This window comes from Oratosquilla oratoria, chromosome 22, assembly GCF_046742065.1.
Source record: "Oratosquilla oratoria isolate Oo_2021 chromosome 22, ASM4674206v1, whole genome shotgun sequence".
NCBI lineage: Eukaryota > Metazoa > Arthropoda > Malacostraca > Stomatopoda > Squillidae > Oratosquilla > Oratosquilla oratoria.
In genome coordinates, this window is record NC_134798.1 from 2,303,475 (window position 1) to 2,314,426 (window position 10,952).

A 10,952-nucleotide genomic window follows, 5' to 3' on the forward strand; every position below is an offset into this window, starting at 1 on the left:
AAACCCGTAGTATTTAATCAGCATTCAATCAATATCAGCTAAGCCCCTTCAACTTCGTTAGACTTTCAATGGATTTTGTTTAGTCAAAGCAGGGCGATTTGAATCTGTCGTGGAATAAGCCTTAAGTCCAAAGGGAATCTTAATGAACACTTCCTTCATTAGGGGAGTCCCCTAATCAAAATACAATCACCTGGTGGTAGTCGCTATAAAATTTGATACGTTTACCTTGATCTTACCCCAGATTCCACAGCACTCTTCTGGAACGTTTTGGTCTTTCCAGCTGTTCTTCACGGCCATGGTCGCCATCATGGACACTTCCATAGAAGACAGAGTTGAATCGCATGACCTACAACTTCTTTATTTCAAACTGACAGAGAGTTTACTTGTTTATCTTCACGTCAACAAGTGACCTTTCTATAAAAAGCGTAACAAAAAGTATTTCTCTAGTATTCACGTACATATATGTACATGTACAAATATATGAAAGTGTACATATATGTACGTGTACATACATGTTCGTGTACATATATGTACGAGTACATACATTTTCATGTACACGCATACATGCAATAGCAGACTCTATATTTATTAGTTTACTACTTGTTTTCTGATTTCTCCGGATTAAACTGCGTTCTTCAACCGAGAAATCTTGCAGTACTCGACCGAAATGCATTAGTGAGTGTTCAATGGTCCTATTGCCACAAGTCGGGGGAAGTTACCCTCGAGTAAAAAGAAGGTCAGTAACTATTAGATTTAATTCAGAGATTTCATCACGACATTGGATATATTCATCGTTAATGAGAAGTCGGTACATTGGGCATGAATATATACATAGCTCTGGGTTCATAGTGAGTGACCCAAAAATTACCATAGGAAGTGCCCGAACCATTTCTTTTCAGTTCTGGTGTGAGCCTAAACCGGGATCAACTGTCTTAGCACTTGGCATGTTGTACATTCCATTTACTTATACATGTATATATACATCAACATGTACATATACACACGTTATTCCATTTTTACTTTCGCAACTTACCAATCACCCGTCCTGTATACAAATTAACTCGGTAACCTTAATAGAACATGTTAAGAGCGTCACTGTTTCCATTAGGTTCACAATTGATATGAACCTTTTCACTACGGTAACTCACTTAAGATAGCTTAAGACAGATTGAAGGGGTCTTCTTGCCTGCCACTAGGAGGGCTGAAGTATATGGTCAGTGTGTGCATGCGGTAGGCTAGTGTTCAAATAGTATTACCCTTGTCAATGTGTATGCGTCTGTTTGTTTCATATCTGCGTGTGTGTAATTGTTTTTATGTGTACGTGTGTGCGTTTGTGTGTGTGTACGCACGTGGTGTCTGTATAATTCATCAAGAGATCTTGAGATGGTACATAAATACATATATGCATACATACATACATACATACATACATACATACATACATACATATATACATACATACATACATACATACATAAATACGTACATACATACATACATACATACATACATACATACATACATACATACATACATACATACATACATACATACATACATACATACATACATACATACATACATACATACATACATATATACATACATACGTACATAGGGCCTGCATACATACGAATATATGTAAAACTTTACTAACAGTAACCTTTCTAAGTTCGGCCAAGGATGTAAAGCGAGAACACCACCCCTGACCACGAACTTGATAAGCTATGGCGATATATATCAACTGCGTCACTATATTGTGAGAATTAAGAATGACAGTAAGCGTGACTTGCTTTTGAAATACATTGTTTATCTTATACTCTCACAGTAAACCCTGAGATTCAGCACTTCTGACAATGGGTCAGCGAAAAGATAGAGGGAGTGGAGAGGGAGGAAGAGGGAGGAGCCCGGGAAAAGAACGTGACCATAAATAAGAAATCTTCACCTTTCCATAGGCAGTTTTCTTGCTGAAGAGTTAAGACACCCATCACAGGAGGTTATTAGTATTTTACGACTTAAATATTTGTACATATATTTTTGTGTATTTGGGTACAGAGGCAATTTTCTGCGTACATTTGTGATACATTTACACACACACACACACACACACACACACACACACACACACACACACACACACACACACACACACACACACACACTCACACACATATTTATATATTATATATATATATTTATATATATATAAATATATATATACACATATATATACTATATATATATATATATATATATACTCGTATATATATATACATATATACATATATATATATATATACATATATATATACAGTATATATATATATATATATATTATATATATTTATATATATATATATATATATATATATTAGTCTAAATGGGCAGTAAGTTCTCTTGTAGAGATGTTCGATTGAAGGCCAGGGCTAATTCTATATCTACTATCTTTATAGTAATGTTCTCGATTTTTTTAATGGTTTGTATCTTGAAGGAAGGTCAAACAAAAGGCTTCCGAGATCCAAGGTGTTATTACAACGAAAAACATTAAGCAAATTTAAGATACAAGCTTTCCAGTTCAACCATCTTCAAGTAAGTAACAATAATCATACAAGGCGGTGTTTAAATATGAGTAAATGAAGGAACTAGATAAGGTAGTTTATAGCTAAGCGTCAGGTACTGGACGGAGGTGGGAGCTTCTTATCAGCGGGACGTAGTTCGACATTAGTTCACTATGGCCGGACGTTTGGTCGTTGTTGCCACGCACCCTCGCTGTGTAGTTGGAAAGTGCAAAGAGTGCCAGTCTGTATAATAAAAATAGGGGTGTTTTATGCAATGTAGACTCTCTAATATGTGTAGTTTCTTCTTGTTGCATTAAGTATTATTGTATTGTTAACTAAATCTTGTCTGTTTGGAATTTTGTGTTTGTATCATGTATGCGCGTATACTTCTATATCTACCTGTCTATCTATCTATCTATCTATCTATATATGTATATATACATATATATATTAATATATGCACACACACACACACACACACATATATGTATATATATAAATATATATATATATATATATACATATATATATATATAATACTAAATAAATATACATATATACATATATATATATATCAATAAATGTACATATACATATATATATATATATATATATATATATATATATATATATATGAATGGTAAGAATGCAAACACTCGATTGGGAACAAGGGTATTTATCCCTGACCAGTTTCGCCTGTTAGGCCTCTTCATAGGTAATATTTACAAAGGCGAAACCGGTCAGGAATAAAGACTCTTGTTCCAAATCGTGTCTTTCCATTCTTACCATCCATACCATTCATACCCCGTCATGATGTCACGATATATATATATATGCATATATTTGCTTGTAACCACGAGGAAATTAAAGATCGGAATACTGAACGTTTTCGTCTATTAAGACATTTTCAAAGTACATAGTGTCACAACAAAGAATAACTTAAATATAATAATATAGAAAACAGGAGAGGTCACACAACGTAAATACGAAAGGATTATCTTACAAAGAAACAAAAATATAAAAACAATAAATGAAATGGGTGACAATTGAAACAGGTTATAAAATGTCACACAGCATAAACATAAGGATGACAAATGACAAGGTGAAAAAAAGGACATTCAACATAAAAGATAACAACAAGAAATAAGAAGGGTGACAATTGACACATGTAATTCAACATAAAGATTGACTTACAAAGAAACAAATTATATACATATACATACATACATATATATAATAGAAAATAATAAGAATAAATAAATAAAAATGGGTGACAGATGACACAGGTGAAAAAAGGTCACACAAGATGGCTAAGGCGGAGCTTTGGGACATTGTCCTACAATTTGGTTAATAACAAAATTATCTAATTTAAAAAGACCAGTGCTTAAATTGAGATTTTCATTAAAAGTTTTTTTAATGAGACACGATTCAATTATATTTCTTATCAAATAAGAATTACTTGAAACAATTTCTTGGGAATTGTCCCAATCAATACAGTGATTGTAGTCTCTAATGTGAGCAAAAATCCCACTTGAAGATTGGCCAGTACGGACACTATACTTATGCTGGTTCAATCTAAGTTTTAATTCTTTGCCAGTCTGGCCAATGTAACACAAATTACAATTCTTACAAGGGATAGAGTAGACACACCCCGCCGAATTATCCGGTGAATTCTTGATAAGAAGTTCTTTGATTGTATGGTTCTTAAACACAACATTAACATTAAACATCTTAAGGAAACGAGGGAGTTTTACCAAATTAGGATGAAAGGGAAGAACCAAAAGATTCTTTTTATTAAAAGGATCTTTTGGGGAAGAATCAACATAGGACTTCTTGGCCTTATGTTGTGATCTAACTATCACATGATTTGGGTATCTCAAGTTTGATGCTATTTCATAAATCTTTTTTATTTCTTCATTTAAAAATTCAGGACTACAAACTCTAAAAGCTCTAAGAAACATGGAGGTAAAAACTGAGATTTTTGTGTTAAGGTGGTGAGCAGAATAATAGTGAACATATGAAAGAACGTTAGTTGGTTTACGAAAAACATCAAACCTGAAGTACCTTTCTTTTCTGTGAATAGTAACATCTAGAGAGGGTAATTTGTTCTCTTGTTCTATCTCAATTTTAAATTTTATAGAAGGTACTAAATTGTTTAAACTAACTAAAAAATTATCCAAGTTGTGAGCAAGTGGCCAAATGCATAGTATGTCATCGACATCAGTTTTTACCTCCATGTTTCTTAGAGCTTTTAGAGTTTGTAGTCCTGAATTTTTAGATGAAGAAATAAAAAAGATTTATGAAATAGCATCAAACTTGAGATACCCAAAGTATGCTAATTTTTTATATAAAATTGTGCATTTGAGCAAAAACCGTCATCGTTTGGTTAAGGTCGGCAATTACTGAGTCGGACGGTATGTGGTTGGTAATTTTGTAGAGGATAAAAACATAAATTCTCTTTGATCAAGTTACATGGAAATCACACATTTTAAAGAAAATAGGTCAAATAATGCAACCATATGCTAATTCTTTATATAAAATTGTGTATTTCAGCAAAAAAAAAAAAAGTCCTCAACACTCCTCGTCACTCATTCTCGCTAACCGTTCTTACATTCTTGTCGAACATTGTATATATATATATATATATATATACATATATATATATATATATATGTATATATATATATATATACATATATATATATACACATATACATACATACATATAGACCTATACCAAAGGCTTTTCCCCCCTACACGGGGGGTAGCTAAAAAGAAAAAGGCATAGAAACTACTCCCACCCATTCCATTTCCTATATATTCCACTCCCCTCTAACCCCCCTCTTATTTTGGCACCTCCTGGATGACGGGTCATCCCTGCATCCTGTCCACTGCCCTGGGTCAGAAGCAGTGTCGCAAGACACAGCACATCCACAGCAATGCTGCTTCATAAATTCGGCGACCCCCCTCTCCGTCCCCTCATGCAGAAAAAGAGAAGATGGGGAGAAATCCCTTCGGGCTGCGTCAAATTATTTCTCATACATACTTCCTCACCCCCCATCTCCCACCTACTCCCCCTCATGTATCACAGCATCACCCATACAAAACCCATCTCTATTCACCCCTATCTTCTGTCCTCTGCCGTCCTTCCTCCACAGACATTCCTCTCTTTTGTAATGCCCCTTTCACCCCATCTATCCATCTCATCCTAGGACGCCCCCTCGTATTCCTTCCTTCCACCTTTGCCTTCCACACTTCTTTCACTAATCTTTCTTCACTCATTCTTTCCATGTGTCCAAACTATCCTAATATTCTTTCATCAACCCTATCTCCCAGCTCCCTTTCCACCCCTGTTCTCTTCCTCACCTCCTCATTTCTCAATCTATCTAGCCTAGTAACCCCTATCATACTTCTCAGACATTTCATCTCAAACACATTCAAACTCCTCCTCTCTTCCTCTCTTATGTTCCATGTTTCTGCCGCGTACAGTGCTGTTGGCACAATCAATCCTCAATATAACCTCCTCGTAGCATCCATACCCAAATGTCTATTTCTCATTACACTTTTTAATCCACCAAGGAATTTACTCGCTTCTCTCAATCTACATTCTACCTCCACCCCCACTCCTCCCTTTTCTGCCACTTTCGCACACAAGTATCTAAAACTATTCACTTCCTCCAGTCTTTCACCCTTTATGCTCACTTCCAGCCTACTGTCACTCTTTCCCCTTGTATATCTCATCACCTTACTTTTGCCCATATTTATCTTCAGCTTCCTTCTTTCACACACCTTCTCAAACTCTGTCACTAACTTCCTCAATCCCTCCTCTGATCTTGCTACAAGCGCAGTGTCGTCACGAAACAACAACTGGCTCACCTCCAACTTCTCTCCATTTTCTTTAACCATCTCCAACCCCTGCCCCAGTACCCTTGCATTCATCTCTCGCACCACCCCATCTATGTAAAGATTGAACAGCCAGGGTGACATAACACATCCCTGACGAAGTCCCACCTTTACCACAAACCATTGACTCTCTCCATTTCTAATACACACACACACACACACACACACACACACACACACACACACACACACACACACACACACACACACATATATATATATATATATATGTATATATGTCAGTATAATATGTAATATATGTGTAATATACCTATATGTTCATATAAAAATGCATATACCCTGTATATAAATATAAATATATATATATATATATATAAATATATATATATATATATATATATATATATATATATATATATTAAAGTGAATGGCAAGCTTGTTATGAGAAAGCTTCATATTGTATTTTTCTCTCCTAGTGTAATCTTGCCTTCTGTAGGCAGTAACCTTAATATAACTCCGTATATAATGCTGTGGAATAGCAAATATAATTTGAATAAGCCAGAACGTGTATTCACACCTCTTGGTACTTCCTCAGTGGCAGGTAAGAATCTAAGGAATAGGCTGGTGTGTGTGGATTATATAAGGTGCAGGCTGTGAGATTTTGTCTGGTCGTCGATGTGGGATTTTGTCTGGTCGTCGATGTGGGACTTTGTCTGGACCTCATTGGTTGGCGTCGCCGGAGCTCCGTGTCGTCCTGTAGGTTGGAGGGTGGCGTGTATCTGTGTTTTTTGTCTCGTTTTCTTTGGAGAATAATCTTCTCATACTTGGTAGGATTTTTAAGTCCTCAAGTTGGGTATTTATTCCCGGATATAGATCCTTAATGTACACAGCTTCTAATATCGGTAATCATCGTGGGTCTTTGTTGTAATCTATGGTCTCCGTATTCTGTGTTAGGTCTTCTCTTCTTAACTTTGCTTGATGGACCTTGCTATGATTATTTTTAGGTGCTCCTGAGTTAAGGTGGTATTACAGACGACGTGAGAGCCTCATGGTGGTCATGCCGATATAGGCAGTAGGATGGGTCGCAGTCCCCATATTTGCATGTGTACTTATATACAGCATGAGATTTTTTAAGCTCATCGGCGACCTGCCTCGTGTTGTTCCTTAGGAGTAGGTTCGAAGTCTTTTTGTTTTGGCAGTAAACTATAAAATTTATTTTAGAGCTGGATTCAGAGGGCTTGATGTTTTTCTTTATGATTTCTTGCATCACTCTCTCATCCTCCTTGTATGCAGTGGAGAAGAAGGATTTGTAGTATATGTTGATAACGTTCTGCGCGGGATTGTCTGCTACATTTGCTGGTCTAACATCCTCGTACCATTTTTTCATTATTTTCTTGGTCACTTTTTCAATGTCAATTGCTAAAACCGTTGTTAATTAGGACCTGTGGTGCTCTTTCCAACTTTAGGTGCACATTTTTCCAGTTACTACAATGGCTAAGGGATCTTCGTACATATGCACTAATTGTTGACATCTTATACCTTTGGGACATTTACTCAATCCGTTAAGGCAATGTCCGGAGTTACTAGCTTTGGTGTAAACTGAAGTATGAAAAAATCCTTCCTGTTTCACTAGGACATCAAGGAAGGGGAGAGATCCATTTTTACTGTTTTTGATGGCAAAGTTGAGACCTGAGGCCTCTATGAGTCGCTGTTGTAGGGCTACGATTTGCTCGTTATTTTCGCTTTTATAAAAATATCATCTATATATCGACAGTACTTCACCGAAGACCTCTTCTTCGATACTACCCATGAAGAAGTTAGCAAAGAGAAATCCCAAAGGGGATCCCATTAGCAGTATTTGGGCAGGTAAATGGAGCTTTTTTAGTGCACATTTCTAATAGTTTCCTCATCACTTCTTCCGGGATGTCGCATTTGGGGTAGCTGTCGTTGTGATAGACTATTGATTATATACTGTATCGTACGACCCACCTAAATATTAGTGTAGAGGCTTTCTGCATCTAACAAAGCAATTACAACTCTAGAGCTGTGGTTGGTCAGGATATCTAAGAAGTCGTAGGGGACCTGACATAGTAGGATGATGGCAAATACGGGGTAAGAATTTCTCCTAGCTTCTTTGCTATTTGGTAAGTCGCTACCTTTGTCCTAATAGACATAGAAGAGTACCTGCAAAAATTAGATCAGATCGTGGGGGACACTAGCAAATTCAAAAAATCACCAAAGATCCCACGGAAAACCTAAAAAAGAAACTCACTAAATTTATAGATACTGCCAATGCTACCACAGGAGGTATTAAGCTTCCTATGTTGTCTGGGGATTATGGCCTCGGGTACTGCTACGGAAGCATTAAAAACCATAAGCCTGGAAAGAAACTAAGACCAATTATACCTCAAATCCCTACGGTGACTTACTAAATAGCGAAGAACCTAGGAGAAATCCTTACCACGTATGTGCCATCATCCTACTGTGTCAGGTCCCCTACCGACTTCTTGGATATCCTGACCAACCACAACATTCTGTCTTTTTCAAACTATGTTTGCTATTCCACAGCATGACATACGAGGTTATATTAAGGTTACTGCCTACATAAGGCAAGATTACTTTAAGAAAGAGAGAAAAATACGACAAGAAGCTTTGTCATAACAAGCTTGCGATTCACTTAAATTAAGTGTGCTTGAGGTAAAACCTACTGCCCATATACACTATGACTATATATATATATATATATATATATATATATATATATATATATGCATATGCATATATGTGTGTGTATATATATGTATATACATATATATATATATATGTATATATATGTGTGTGTATATATATTTATATATATATATATATATATATGCAAAGAGGACCACTTGGAAAAAGAAACTAACGAAGCAGAGCGCTTTTGTATATTACATCTTCAGTGCAAAAAGTACATAGTATATAGAAATACATAGATTATATATACATGAAAAAGGAACAAGGACAGTTTACAAAAGGGTAGAGGACAATTTACCCCCTGGGAGGCGGGCTGTCAGGTCGCAAGGGTCAATGCGTCCGCTAATGAGGGTAGGGCGACATTAGGTCACAGTCGCAGGGTTACATTTTACCTGTTATTATTTTGCTTATTTCTTAACAGATAGAATTGTCAAATTTATATAAGCCCTTGTGCAGGTTGGTATTTTGATCACTGGTGATATGGATCAAAGTACACTCTAAGTTTCTTACTATTATGTTGTTAGTATAATAGATTGCATGGGCATTACCCCAATCAACTGGATGATTATTCAATTCAATATGCTTAAATATTCCACTAGAATTATTGCCATCCCTAACATTTTTCTTGTGTTATTCAATTCTAATATTTAAGGGTTTGGCAGTTTGACCTATGTAAAATTGATTACACATTTTGCAAGGATTTTTATGAATGCATCCTTTTTTAACTTCAATACTATTATTGATGAGCATATATTTTACTGTTCATCAATAATAAAAAAAGGAAATGAATATTCAGAGAAATGGTACAGGACAGTAACAAGGGGTTGGGGGACAGTATAACGGAGGGATAGTCGTAGTATAAAAGTGTCATAATTTCTCTATGAACAGAGAAATATACATACATACATACATACATACATATATATATATATATATATATATATATATATATATATATATAAATATACATATATATATATATATATATATATTTATATTTATACATACGCACTGAATGTTTCCCAGTGATCAATTAATATCTTTTTCAACCACATATCACTTTTAATTCCATACAATCGCAAACGAGACTGAGAATCGATCGAAGGAGGCATCCGTTGGAAATTGAAACGTAGACGAGCCGAGGATTTGAACCCAGCTAACCCGTAACATTGACATAAACCAATACGCTATCAAGAGAGATAGCGTATTAGTTTACGTCAATGTAACTTTGTTACGGGTTAGCTGGGTTCGAATCCTCGGTTCGTCTACGTTTCAATTTCCAACGGATGCCTCCTTTGAGCGATTCTCAGTCTCGTTTGCGATGGTATGAAATTAAAAGTGATATGTGGTTGAAAAATATTTATATATTATATATATAATATACATATGTATATAAATATATATTACATACACACACACACACACACACACACACACACACACACACACACATATATATATATATATATATATATATATATATATATATATATATACGCCTTTGCTTGGGGCATATACATATATATATATATATATATATATATATATATATATATATATATATAAAGTACGTAGGACAGAATGAGTGGAAGGGTAGTGAGGTAAACACCAGGAACCGTTGGAGCTTTTATTTCTAACGTTTCGTCCTGAAAGGACTTCCTCAGAGTGTACACAAACAAATAATTGACAGCTTATATACCCAGAGCTTATCCCGTTCCTCCCCGTTCGTCTTCACTCCTCATGCACCCCCGTTCGGCATCACGAAGAACCAAGCTGCCCGTTACTCTTGCCAACTTT

The 10,952-nt window shown here is 35.6% G+C and overlaps 1 protein-coding gene across 1 annotated transcript in view; it reads left to right on the top strand.

Moving 5' to 3' along the window:
• Window positions 1-1,979: 1,979 nt before the first annotated feature.
• Window positions 1,980-10,952, top strand: part of LOC143037401 (uncharacterized) — a 33,383-nt gene continuing 24,410 nt past the window's right edge. The window contains exons 1-2 of the mRNA XM_076205538.1: window positions 1,980-1,996; window positions 2,492-2,589. The gene's annotated coding sequence lies outside the window, so the exon portion shown is untranslated. The remainder of the gene's footprint in view (window positions 1,997-2,491; window positions 2,590-10,952) is intronic.